The sequence below is a fragment of the Microcebus murinus genome, chromosome 21, assembly GCF_040939455.1.
Source record: "Microcebus murinus isolate Inina chromosome 21, M.murinus_Inina_mat1.0, whole genome shotgun sequence".
NCBI lineage: Eukaryota > Metazoa > Chordata > Mammalia > Primates > Cheirogaleidae > Microcebus > Microcebus murinus.
The window spans coordinates 631,803-645,170 of record NC_134124.1 but is presented as its reverse complement, the minus strand read 5'-3'; the positions used below and the strand labels follow the sequence as shown (position 1 = coordinate 645,170).

The 13,368-nt window shown below is 63.3% G+C and overlaps 4 non-coding genes across 4 annotated transcripts; all 4 read right to left on the bottom strand.

Moving 5' to 3' along the window:
- Nucleotides 1-737: 737 nt before the first annotated feature.
- On the bottom strand, nt 738-856 carry LOC142863228 (5S ribosomal RNA). Its single transcript, XR_012914122.1, has one exon. It is a non-coding gene; the product is annotated as a 5S ribosomal RNA (ribosomal RNA).
- A 3,443-nt stretch (nt 857-4,299) lies between these two features.
- On the bottom strand, nt 4,300-4,418 carry LOC142863227 (5S ribosomal RNA). The gene has a single exon (XR_012914121.1). It is a non-coding gene; the product is annotated as a 5S ribosomal RNA (ribosomal RNA).
- A 3,459-nt stretch (nt 4,419-7,877) lies between these two features.
- Nucleotides 7,878-7,996, bottom strand: LOC142863256 (5S ribosomal RNA). The gene has a single exon (XR_012914131.1). It is a non-coding gene; the product is annotated as a 5S ribosomal RNA (ribosomal RNA).
- Nucleotides 7,997-11,537: 3,541 nt separating this feature from the next.
- On the bottom strand, nt 11,538-11,656 carry LOC142863234 (5S ribosomal RNA). Its single transcript, XR_012914128.1, has one exon. It is a non-coding gene; the product is annotated as a 5S ribosomal RNA (ribosomal RNA).
- Nucleotides 11,657-13,368: the final 1,712 nt, after the last annotated feature.

Here is a 13,368-nt window from a genome sequence, read left to right as displayed (position 1 = left end):
CACCTCCATTAGGAATGGGGTGGGTGCGCACCGACTGGGGGATGGGCGCACTTGAGGCTCTGACCCGAGGGGGGAGGCTGGGAGAGGGCAACGTACCCGACCTTAACATTGGTACCCCCACAATACGCTGGAACAACATCAGAGGTAAATGAATAAGAACACAGGGGGGAGGGGGGCACGGGCAACACATGTCACCTTAATACTTGGACTCCCATCATCTGCTTGAAAAGAGAGAGAAAAGAAAATGCAATCATAGAGATAAGAGACACTTTTTAAAAATAATGAATCCGAAGAGAAAAGTAAAAGGAGGCCTGTGGAGCAGGTCTGGGTGTGACTCCGGATCCCCCAACATCAGGTGCCACCACCAAAGATTCCTACGTGTAGCCCATAGAACCCCAAAAGCAACGGGACGAGTTCTGGTCACATACTCCCTCAAAATGACATCCTGGCCTTCTTCTGGAACTCCCTCCCCTCTCAGACTCTCAAGGTTTCCTCCAGCGTGTCGGTTCCCACAGAGCAGACCTTTGGTCTGAGACCTGACAGTCCAGAAGCCACGCATGCTGCCGCGTGACGGCGGTGTCGCGGCTTGGGACAAGAGGAGGCCCCACGGTGCGGGCTGGGGCGCCAGGCACCGCGGCGGGCGCTGAGGGTGGGGGTGACCCCCACCCCGGGCCGCCGACTCGCTCCCAGAAAGGGGACAGAACAAGAGGCAAAACAAAAAAAAAAAAAAAAGAAGAAGCCTACGGCACCCGGTATTCCCAGGCGGTCTCCCATCCAAGTACTAACCAGGCCCGACCCTGCTTAGCTTCCCAGACCAGACGAGATCGGGCGCGTTCAGGGTGGTGTGGCCCTAGACGGCGGAGGGCGCCCCTGCCCCGCTCAAGAAGCCGAGCCTCTCTGCGCTTCCCCGCCGCCTCCTCCCCCCGCCCCAGGCCCCGCGCCGGCGCTGACCCGCACCGGGCCGGGCCTGTTGAGTTCACCGGCCGGGTCCGGCGGGCTCCGAGGGACGGGGGTGACAGGCGGGGCGGGGCGGGGCGGGGCGGGCAGGGAGCGGCGGGCCGGGGTGGGGGGCTGTCTCTCTATACACACACACACACACACACACTCACACTCACACTCACTCACTCACACTCACACAAGATGCGCCTCCACGGCTGGACTCGCCAAGGTGGAGACCTTCCAGCCCCCTTCCTCTCCTCGCCTGGCCCACCCCCAGCTCGTGGCCGCCGCCGCCGCCGCCGCCGCCGCCGATTGCGCACGCGCGGGTCGCCCGCCCTTTGACCCCAGGCAGGGGCCGCCATCCCCGACAACCCCTTTCAGCTGCGCCCCCCACCCTGTGGGTGGGCTGCCGCCTATTCCCCCGGGCCCGGGCTGGGGCACAGCGCATGGGGGAGGGGAGCGAGTGTATGGGGCGTCTCTCTCTCTCTCTAGGGATGTGTCCCATGGGTGGGGTGGCGTGGTTTGTGGGGCGCTGAAGAAATCAGTCCCCTCCATCTCCTACCTCTGGAAAACGCCCAAGCCCTTGGAGAACTGCCGGCAACGCGACCGTGGGGGCCGGGACCCTCCTCTGTGTCCTCCTGTGGCCCAGTCCAAGGGGCCTGGGCCTGGCCGGGGCTGCATTGGACCCCGACCACCCTGGCGTGTGGACTCGCTAAAAATCGGCGATTAGATATTGGATTCCAGCTTCATTGAGGTCATTTCACTAATGAGTGCACCGGAAAGAGTTTCCTAATCCATCTGTGAGGGTGGCAACTGAAAGAGAATTTTAAAGCTGACAGAATAGGCGAGGAAAGGCATAGGAGATTTCCACACCCAGTAAGGAAGCCTTTCCCGAAATGGAAGAAAGAAACGAGCAAACAGAAACACCGGTAGCCCGCCAGGATCAGAGTCTGCCCCCGAGAGAAAGTACCCTGACCAGGTTCACCCGTGGGTGGGTGGCGAGCTAGCGGCATTCAGAAGAGCGAGGCCCGCAGTCTGTGCAGAAGACACCTGCACTCGGGTGTGTGTGGCGGCACGATTCACAAGCAGCTCCAGATGTTAAGCCAAGGAGAAGCCAGGGAGTTCCCAACGCCCCAGGTGTCCTCAGCCCACGACTGGCTGCTGGGGGAATGCGCAGCCCGGCTCCTTGTCTCAGAGCCCTTGTCTCAGAGCGGGACAACCAGGAGGTGTGACGTACACCCCGGGGTTCCCAGGAGGATCAGGCTGAAGCTGGGACTTGGCCTGAAAGTGTCCCCTCGCATGGCCACCCCCTTCCCCTTCCTGCTCCTCTACTCCTGGTGCCCCTCCATCCAGGGGCCAGACCTTAAAGAGTCACCCGCAAGAGAATCCTGGTCCCAAAGGAGCCTTCTGGGGGACCCGTGCTGAGAGAGGTTGTGGGCATGGCCCGCTGGGGCTCTGCCCGACCCAGGGCTGAGAGATGCAACCTCCCAGCTCTGGGTCCCTGCAGGGGAAGCGTTGGCAAGCACAGGGCCAGTCCTCCAAAGGCCCAGGTGCAGGGAGCCCAGGCCAAGCAGCCTGTGGAAGAAGCCACCCCGGGAACACGACTGCAGGCCACGGCCCTTCCCACCTCCTCCTCCTCCTCCTCCTGCTCCTCCACCCCCCCCCCGACCTCCCACCCCCCCACCCCACCCCCCGACATGGCGCAGGGCTCAGAGACACCTCAGACACTTGCTACCCAAAGTGCAAAGGGCATCAGTTGCTCCTCCAAACCGCCCCCCCTGCCCAGCAGACCGCGTTGTCCAGCCAGCCCCCGGGCCTCCCTGGGGTGCCCAGCACAAAAGTGCAGACAACCACCGGACCCTCAATCTCAGTTTTCGGATGTTTTTGCCACTCTGAGGACCCGCAGGCCAGCTGGGCCTTCTGGCAGGACAGAGAGCCCCGGAATCCGACGTGGAGAGCTGGGTGTACGTCCCCACGAGGAGGCGGTCCCCACCTCCGCGGCTCTCCCCTTGCGGGGGGGAAAAGCAGCCACGGGGCCTCAGAGAAGACACCAGGCTGGGCGCCCGCCCCACAGTGGGGGCACGTCCCCCGCAGGCCACTTAGCGCCGGCCGCCGGCCGGCGGACGGTTGGGTGGCGCGAGACGCTGCGGCCGCCCTGCTACCGGGTTCCTGGGAGGGCGTCCTGGAACCAGCGTCCACACCAAGCCCTTGGAAGGCCCAGGCGACGGAGGAGCCCCGTCAGGCAGGGGCCGAGGACGGTGACGGCCCGGGCGGGGAGGAGCGTGTCAGGCAGGGGCAGAGGACGGTGACAGGTGACAGGCCGGGCGGGAAGGAGTCAGTCAGGCAGGGGCCGAGGAGGAGACGGGCTGGGTAAGGGTTAGGGTTAGAGTCAGGGCACAAGTCACAATCGCAAAGACCTGGAAGCGACCCGAGTGCCCATCGACCCACGAGTGCGTAAATGAAATGTGGCGCGTGGACACCACGGAGTGCTATTCAGCTAGGAGGAGCAGCGGTGAGAGGGCACCTCTCGTGGTTCTCCTGGCCAGAGCTGGAACCCGTTCCAGTAAGCCAGGTAGCCCAAGAATGGACACACGAGCACCACGTGCTCGCGCTCACCAGCAAATGGGTACGAACCGATGGACACCTAAGTGGACACAGAGGAATCACCTTCATCGGGTGGGTGTCGGGCGGGTGGGGGGAGGGGATGGGCATACACCTCCATTAGGAATGGGGTGGGTGCGCACCGACTGGGGGATGGGCGCACTTGAGGCTCTGACCCGAGGGGGGAGGCTGGGAGAGGGCAACGTACCCGACCTTAACATTGGTACCCCCACAATACGCTGGAACAACATCAGAGGTAAATGAATAAGAACACAGGGGGGAGGGGGGCACGGGCAACACATGTCACCTTAATACTTGGACTCCCATCATCTGCTTGAAAAGAGAGAGAAAAGAAAATGCAATCATAGAGATAAGAGACACTTTTTAAAAATAATGAATCCGAAGAGAAAAGTAAAAGGAGGCCTGTGGAGCAGGTCTGGGTGTGACTCCGGATCCCCCAACATCAGGTGCCACCACCAAAGATTCCTACGTGTAGCCCATAGAACCCCAAAAGCAACGGGACGAGTTCTGGTCACATACTCCCTCAAAATGACATCCTGGCCTTCTTCTGGAACTCCCTCCCCTCTCAGACTCTCAAGGTTTCCTCCAGCGTGTCGGTTCCCACAGAGCAGACCTTTGGTCTGAGACGCCAGGCAGCGCGGCGGGCGCTGAGGGTGGGGGTGACCCCCACCCCGGGCCGCCGACTCGCTCCCAGAAAGGGGACAGAACAAGAGGCAAAACAAAAAAAAAAAAAGAAGAAGCCTACGGCACCCGGTATTCCCAGGCGGTCTCCCATCCAAGTACTAACCAGGCCCGACCCTGCTTAGCTTCCCAGACCAGACGAGATCGGGCGCGTTCAGGGTGGTGTGGCCCTAGACGGCGGAGGGCGCCCCTGCCCCGCTCAAGAAGCCGAGCCTCTCTGCGCTTCCCCGCCGCCTCCTCCCCCCGCCCCAGGCCCCGCGCCGGCGCTGACCCGCACCGGGCCGGGCCTGTTGAGTTCACCGGCCGGGTCCGGCGGGCTCCGAGGGACGGGGGTGACAGGCGGGGCGGGGCGGGGCGGGGCGGGCAGGGAGCGGCGGGCCGGGGTGGGGGGCTGTCTTTCTATACACACACACACACACACACACACACACACACTCACACTCACACTCACTCACTCACACTCACACAAGATGCGCCTCCACGGCTGGACTCGCCAAGGTGGAGACCTTCCAGCCCCCTTCCTCTCCTCGCCTGGCCCACCCCCAGCTCGTGGCCGCCGCCGCCGCCGCCGCCGCCGCCGCCGCCGATTGCGCACGCGCGGGTCGCCCGCCCTTTGACCCCAGGCAGGGGCCGCCATCCCCGACAACCCCTTTCAGCTGCGCCCCCCACCCTGTGGGTGGGCTGCCGCCTATTCCCCCGGGCCCGGGCTGGGGCACAGCGCATGGGGGAGGGGAGCGAGTGTATGGGGCGTCTCTCTCTCTCTCTAGGGATGTGTCCCATGGGTGGGGTGGCGTGGTTTGTGGGGCGCTGAAGAAATCAGTCCCCTCCATCTCCTACCTCTGGAAAACGCCCAAGCCCTTGGAGAACTGCCGGCAACGCGACCGTGGGGGCCGGGACCCTCCTCTGTGTCCTCCTGTGGCCCAGTCCAAGGGGCCTGGGCCTGGCCGGGGCTGCATTGGACCCCGACCACCCTGGCGTGTGGACTCGCTAAAAATCGGCGATTAGATATTGGATTCCAGCTTCATTGAGGTCATTTCACTAATGAGTGCACCGGAAAGAGTTTCCTAATCCATCTGTGAGGGTGGCAACTGAAAGAGAATTTTAAAGCTGACAGAATAGGCGAGGAAAGGCATAGGAGATTTCCACACCCAGTAAGGAAGCCTTTCCCGAAATGGAAGAAAGAAACGAGCAAACAGAAACACCGGTAGCCCGCCAGGATCAGAGTCTGCCCCCGAGAGAAAGTACCCTGACCAGGTTCACCCGTGGGTGGGTGGCGAGCTAGCGGCATTCAGAAGAGCGAGGCCCGCAGTCTGTGCAGAAGACACCTGCACTCGGGTGTGTGTGGCGGCACGATTCACAAGCAGCTCCAGATGTTAAGCCAAGGAGAAGCCAGGGAGTTCCCAACGCCCCAGGTGTCCTCAGCCCACGACTGGCTGCTGGGGGAATGCGCAGCCCGGCTCCTTGTCTCAGAGCCCTTGTCTCAGAGCGGGACAACCAGGAGGTGTGACGTACACCCCGGGGTTCCCAGGAGGATCAGGCTGAAGCTGGGACTTGGCCTGAAAGTGTCCCCTCGCATGGCCACCCCCTTCCCCTTCCTGCTCCTCTACTCCTGGTGCCCCTCCATCCAGGGGCCAGACCTTAAAGAGTCACCCGCAAGAGAATCCTGGTCCCAAAGGAGCCTTCTGGGGGACCCGTGCTGAGAGAGGTTGTGGGCATGGCCCGCTGGGGCTCTGCCCGACCCAGGGCTGAGAGATGCAACCTCCCAGCTCTGGGTCCCTGCAGGGGAAGCGTTGGCAAGCACAGGGCCAGTCCTCCAAAGGCCCAGGTGCAGGGAGCCCAGGCCAAGCAGCCTGTGGAAGAAGCCACCCCGGGAACACGACTGCAGGCCACGGCCCTTCCCACCTCCTCCTCCTCCTCCTCCTGCTCCTCCACCCCCCCCCCGACCTCCCACCCCCCCACCCCACCCCCCGACATGGCGCAGGGCTCAGAGACACCTCAGACACTTGCTACCCAAAGTGCAAAGGGCATCAGTTGCTCCTCCAAACCGCCCCCCCTGCCCAGCAGACCGCGTTGTCCAGCCAGCCCCCGGGCCTCCCTGGGGTGCCCAGCACAAAAGTGCAGACAACCACCGGACCCTCAATCTCAGTTTTCGGATGTTTTTGCCACTCTGAGGACCCGCAGGCCAGCTGGGCCTTCTGGCAGGACAGAGAGCCCCGGAATCCGACGTGGAGAGCTGGGTGTACGTCCCCACGAGGAGGCGGTCCCCACCTCCGCGGCTCTCCCCTTGCGGGGGGGAAAAGCAGCCACGGGGCCTCAGAGAAGACACCAGGCTGGGCGCCCGCCCCACAGTGGGGGCACGTCCCCCGCAGGCCACTTAGCGCCGGCCGCCGGCCGGCGGACGGTTGGGTGGCGCGAGACGCTGCGGCCGCCCTGCTACCGGGTTCCTGGGAGGGCGTCCTGGAACCAGCGTCCACACCAAGCCCTTGGAAGGCCCAGGCGACGGAGGAGCCCCGTCAGGCAGGGGCCGAGGACGGTGACGGCCCGGGCGGGGAGGAGCGTGTCAGGCAGGGGCAGAGGACGGTGACAGGTGACAGGCCGGGCGGGAAGGAGTCAGTCAGGCAGGGGCCGAGGAGGAGACGGGCTGGGTAAGGGTTAGGGTTAGAGTCAGGGCACAAGTCACAATCGCAAAGACCTGGAAGCGACCCGAGTGCCCATCGACCCACGAGTGCGTAAATGAAATGTGGCGCGTGGACACCACGGAGTGCTATTCAGCTAGGAGGAGCAGCGGTGAGAGGGCACCTCTCGTGGTTCTCCTGGCCAGAGCTGGAACCCGTTCCAGTAAGCCAGGTAGCCCAAGAATGGACACACGAGCACCACGTGCTCGCGCTCACCAGCAAATGGGTACGAACCGATGGACACCTAAGTGGACACAGAGGAATCACCTTCATCGGGTGGGTGTCGGGCGGGTGGGGGGAGGGGATGGGCATACACCTCCATTAGGAATGGGGTGGGTGCGCACCGACTGGGGGATGGGCGCACTTGAGGCTCTGACCCGAGGGGGGAGGCTGGGAGAGGGCAACGTACCCGACCTTAACATTGGTACCCCCACAATACGCTGGAACAACATCAGAGGTAAATGAATAAGAACACAGGGGGGAGGGGGGCACGGGCAACACATGTCACCTTAATACTTGGACTCCCATCATCTGCTTGAAAAGAGAGAGAAAAGAAAATGCAATCATAGAGATAAGAGACACTTTTTAAAAATAATGAATCCGAAGAGAAAAGTAAAAGGAGGCCTGTGGAGCAGGTCTGGGTGTGACTCCGGATCCCCCAACATCAGGTGCCACCACCAAAGATTCCTACGTGTAGCCCATAGAACCCCAAAAGCAACGGGACGAGTTCTGGTCACATACTCCCTCAAAATGACATCCTGGCCTTCTTCTGGAACTCCCTCCCCTCTCAGACTCTCAAGGTTTCCTCCAGCGTGTCGGTTCCCACAGAGCAGACCTTTGGTCTGAGACGCCAGGCAGCGCGGCGGGCGCTGAGGGTGGGGGTGACCCCCACCCCGGGCCGCCGACTCGCTCCCAGAAAGGGGACAGAACAAGAGGCAAAACAAAAAAAAAAAAAGAAGAAGCCTACGGCACCCGGTATTCCCAGGCGGTCTCCCATCCAAGTACTAACCAGGCCCGACCCTGCTTAGCTTCCGAGACCAGACGAGATCGGGCGCGTTCAGGGTGGTGTGGCCCTAGACGGCGGAGGGCGCCCCTGCCCCGCTCAAGAAGCCGAGCCTCTCTGCGCTTCCCCGCCGCCTCCTCCCCCCGCCCCAGGCCCCGCGCCGGCGCTGACCCGCACCGGGCCGGGCCTGTTGAGTTCACCGGCCGGGTCCGGCGGGCTCCGAGGGACGGGGGTGACAGGCGGGGCGGGGCGGGGCGGGGCGGGCAGGGAGCGGCGGGCCGGGGTGGGGGGCTGTCTTTCTATACACACACACACACACACACACACACACACTCACACTCACACTCACTCACTCACACTCACACAAGATGCGCCTCCACGGCTGGACTCGCCAAGGTGGAGACCTTCCAGCCCCCTTCCTCTCCTCGCCTGGCCCACCCCCAGCTCGTGGCCGCCGCCGCCGCCGCCGCCGCCGCCGATTGCGCACGCGCGGGTCGCCCGCCCTTTGACCCCAGGCAGGGGCCGCCATCCCCGACAACCCCTTTCAGCTGCGCCCCCCACCCTGTGGGTGGGCTGCCGCCTATTCCCCCGGGCCCGGGCTGGGGCACAGCGCATGGGGGAGGGGAGCGAGTGTATGGGGCGTCTCTCTCTCTCTCTAGGGATGTGTCCCATGGGTGGGGTGGCGTGGTTTGTGGGGCGCTGAAGAAATCAGTCCCCTCCATCTCCTACCTCTGGAAAACGCCCAAGCCCTTGGAGAACTGCCGGCAACGCGACCGTGGGGGCCGGGACCCTCCTCTGTGTCCTCCTGTGGCCCAGTCCAAGGGGCCTGGGCCTGGCCGGGGCTGCATTGGACCCCGACCACCCTGGCGTGTGGACTCGCTAAAAATCGGCGATTAGATATTGGATTCCAGCTTCATTGAGGTCATTTCACTAATGAGTGCACCGGAAAGAGTTTCCTAATCCATCTGTGAGGGTGGCAACTGAAAGAGAATTTTAAAGCTGACAGAATAGGCGAGGAAAGGCATAGGAGATTTCCACACCCAGTAAGGAAGCCTTTCCCGAAATGGAAGAAAGAAACGAGCAAACAGAAACACCGGTAGCCCGCCAGGATCAGAGTCTGCCCCCGAGAGAAAGTACCCTGACCAGGTTCACCCGTGGGTGGGTGGCGAGCTAGCGGCATTCAGAAGAGCGAGGCCCGCAGTCTGTGCAGAAGACACCTGCACTCGGGTGTGTGTGGCGGCACGATTCACAAGCAGCTCCAGATGTTAAGCCAAGGAGAAGCCAGGGAGTTCCCAACGCCCCAGGTGTCCTCAGCCCACGACTGGCTGCTGGGGGAATGCGCAGCCCGGCTCCTTGTCTCAGAGCCCTTGTCTCAGAGCGGGACAACCAGGAGGTGTGACGTACACCCCGGGGTTCCCAGGAGGATCAGGCTGAAGCTGGGACTTGGCCTGAAAGTGTCCCCTCGCATGGCCACCCCCTTCCCCTTCCTGCTCCTCTACTCCTGGTGCCCCTCCATCCAGGGGCCAGACCTTAAAGAGTCACCCGCAAGAGAATCCTGGTCCCAAAGGAGCCTTCTGGGGGACCCGTGCTGAGAGAGGTTGTGGGCATGGCCCGCTGGGGCTCTGCCCGACCCAGGGCTGAGAGATGCAACCTCCCAGCTCTGGGTCCCTGCAGGGGAAGCGTTGGCAAGCACAGGGCCAGTCCTCCAAAGGCCCAGGTGCAGGGAGCCCAGGCCAAGCAGCCTGTGGAAGAAGCCACCCCGGGAACACGACTGCAGGCCACGGCCCTTCCCACCTCCTCCTCCTCCTCCTCCTGCTCCTCCACCCCCCCCCCGACCTCCCACCCCCCCACCCCACCCCCCGACATGGCGCAGGGCTCAGAGACACCTCAGACACTTGCTACCCAAAGTGCAAAGGGCATCAGTTGCTCCTCCAAACCGCCCCCCCTGCCCAGCAGACCGCGTTGTCCAGCCAGCCCCCGGGCCTCCCTGGGGTGCCCAGCACAAAAGTGCAGACAACCACCGGACCCTCAATCTCAGTTTTCGGATGTTTTTGCCACTCTAAGGACCCGCAGGCCAGCTGGGCCTTCTGGCAGGACAGAGAGCCCCGGAATCCGACGTGGAGAGCTGGGTGTACGTCCCCACGAGGAGGCGGTCCCCACCTCCGCGGCTCTCCCCTTGCGGGGGGGAAAAGCAGCCACGGGGCCTCAGAGAAGACACCAGGCTGGGCGCCCGCCCCACAGTGGGGGCACGTCCCCCGCAGGCCACTTAGCGCCGGCCGCCGGCCGGCGGACGGTTGGGTGGCGCGAGACGCTGCGGCCGCCCTGCTACCGGGTTCCTGGGAGGGCGTCCTGGAACCAGCGTCCACACCAAGCCCTTGGAAGGCCCAGGCGACGGAGGAGCCCCGTCAGGCAGGGGCCGAGGACGGTGACGGCCCGGGCGGGGAGGAGCGTGTCAGGCAGGGGCAGAGGACGGTGACAGGTGACAGGCCGGGCGGGAAGGAGTCAGTCAGGCAGGGGCCGAGGAGGAGACGGGCTGGGTAAGGGTTAGGGTTAGAGTCAGGGCACAAGTCACAATCGCAAAGACCTGGAAGCGACCCGAGTGCCCATCGACCCACGAGTGCGTAAATGAAATGTGGCGCGTGGACACCACGGAGTGCTATTCAGCTAGGAGGAGCAGCGGTGAGAGGGCACCTCTCGTGGTTCTCCTGGCCAGAGCTGGAACCCGTTCCAGTAAGCCAGGTAGCCCAAGAATGGACACACGAGCACCACGTGCTCGCGCTCACCAGCAAATGGGTACGAACCGATGGACACCTAAGTGGACACAGAGGAATCACCTTCATCGGGTGGGTGTCGGGCGGGTGGGGGGAGGGGATGGGCATACACCTCCATTAGGAATGGGGTGGGTGCGCACCGACTGGGGGATGGGCGCACTTGAGGCTCTGACCCGAGGGGGGAGGCTGGGAGAGGGCAACGTACCCGACCTTAACATTGGTACCCCCACAATACGCTGGAACAACATCAGAGGTAAATGAATAAGAACACAGGGGGGAGGGGGGCACGGGCAACACATGTCACCTTAATACTTGGACTCCCATCATCTGCTTGAAAAGAGAGAGAAAAGAAAATGCAATCATAGAGATAAGAGACACTTTTTAAAAATAATGAATCCGAAGAGAAAAGTAAAAGGAGGCCTGTGGAGCAGGTCTGGGTGTGACTCCGGATCCCCCAACATCAGGTGCCACCACCAAAGATTCCTACGTGTAGCCCATAGAACCCCAAAAGCAACGGGACGAGTTCTGGTCACATACTCCCTCAAAATGACATCCTGGCCTTCTTCTGGAACTCCCTCCCCTCTCAGACTCTCAAGGTTTCCTCCAGCGTGTCGGTTCCCACAGAGCAGACCTTTGGTCTGAGACCTGACAGTCCAGAAGCCACGCATGCTGCCGCGTGACGGCGGTGTCGCGGCTTGGGACAAGAGGAGGCCCCACGGTGCGGGCTGGGGCGCCAGGCACCGCGGCGGGCGCTGAGGGTGGGGGTGACCCCCACCCCGGGCCGCCGACTCGCTCCCAGAAAGGGGACAGAACAAGAGGCAAAACAAAAAAAAAAAAAAAAGAAGAAGCCTATGGCACCCGGTATTCCCAGGCGGTCTCCCATCCAAGTACTAACCAGGCCCGACCCTGCTTAGCTTCCCAGACCAGACGAGATCGGGCGCGTTCAGGGTGGTGTGGCCCTAGACGGCGGAGGGCGCCCCTGCCCCGCTCAAGAAGCCGAGCCTCTCTGCGCTTCCCCGCCGCCTCCTCCCCCCGCCCCAGGCCCCGCGCCGGCGCTGACCCGCACCGGGCCGGGCCTGTTGAGTTCACCGGCCGGGTCCGGCGGGCTCCGAGGGACGGGGGTGACAGGCGGGGCGGGGCGGGGCGGGGCGGGCAGGGAGCGGCGGGCCGGGGTGGGGGGCTGTCTCTCTATACACACACACACACACACACACTCACACTCACACTCACTCACTCACACTCACACAAGATGCGCCTCCACGGCTGGACTCGCCAAGGTGGAGACCTTCCAGCCCCCTTCCTCTCCTCGCCTGGCCCACCCCCAGCTCGTGGCCGCCGCCGCCGCCGCCGCCGCCGCCGATTGCGCACGCGCGGGTCGCCCGCCCTTTGACCCCAGGCAGGGGCCGCCATCCCCGACAACCCCTTTCAGCTGCGCCCCCCACCCTGTGGGTGGGCTGCCGCCTATTCCCCCGGGCCCGGGCTGGGGCACAGCGCATGGGGGAGGGGAGCGAGTGTATGGGGCGTCTCTCTCTCTCTCTAGGGATGTGTCCCATGGGTGGGGTGGCGTGGTTTGTGGGGCGCTGAAGAAATCAGTCCCCTCCATCTCCTACCTCTGGAAAACGCCCAAGCCCTTGGAGAACTGCCGGCAACGCGACCGTGGGGGCCGGGACCCTCCTCTGTGTCCTCCTGTGGCCCAGTCCAAGGGGCCTGGGCCTGGCCGGGGCTGCATTGGACCCCGACCACCCTGGCGTGTGGACTCGCTAAAAATCGGCGATTAGATATTGGATTCCAGCTTCATTGAGGTCATTTCACTAATGAGTGCACCGGAAAGAGTTTCCTAATCCATCTGTGAGGGTGGCAACTGAAAGAGAATTTTAAAGCTGACAGAATAGGCGAGGAAAGGCATAGGAGATTTCCACACCCAGTAAGGAAGCCTTTCCCGAAATGGAAGAAAGAAACGAGCAAACAGAAACACCGGTAGCCCGCCAGGATCAGAGTCTGCCCCCGAGAGAAAGTACCCTGACCAGGTTCACCCGTGGGTGGGTGGCGAGCTAGCGGCATTCAGAAGAGCGAGGCCCGCAGTCTGTGCAGAAGACACCTGCACTCGGGTGTGTGTGGCGGCACGATTCACAAGCAGCTCCAGATGTTAAGCCAAGGAGAAGCCAGGGAGTTCCCAACGCCCCAGGTGTCCTCAGCCCACGACTGGCTGCTGGGGGAATGCGCAGCCCGGCTCCTTGTCTCAGAGCCCTTGTCTCAGAGCGGGACAACCAGGAGGTGTGACGTACACCCCGGGGTTCCCAGGAGGATCAGGCTGAAGCTGGGACTTGGCCTGAAAGTGTCCCCTCGCATGGCCACCCCCTTCCCCTTCCTGCTCCTCTACTCCTGGTGCCCCTCCATCCAGGGGCCAGACCTTAAAGAGTCACCCGCAAGAGAATCCTGGTCCCAAAGGAGCCTTCTGGGGGACCCGTGCTGAGAGAGGTTGTGGGCATGGCCCGCTGGGGCTCTGCCCGACCCAGGGCTGAGAGATGCAACCTCCCAGCTCTGGGTCCCTGCAGGGGAAGCGTTGGCAAGCACAGGGCCAGTCCTCCAAAGGCCCAGGTGCAGGGAGCCCAGGCCAAGCAGCCTGTGGAAGAAGCCACCCCGGGAACACGACTGCAGGCCACGGCCCTTCCCACCT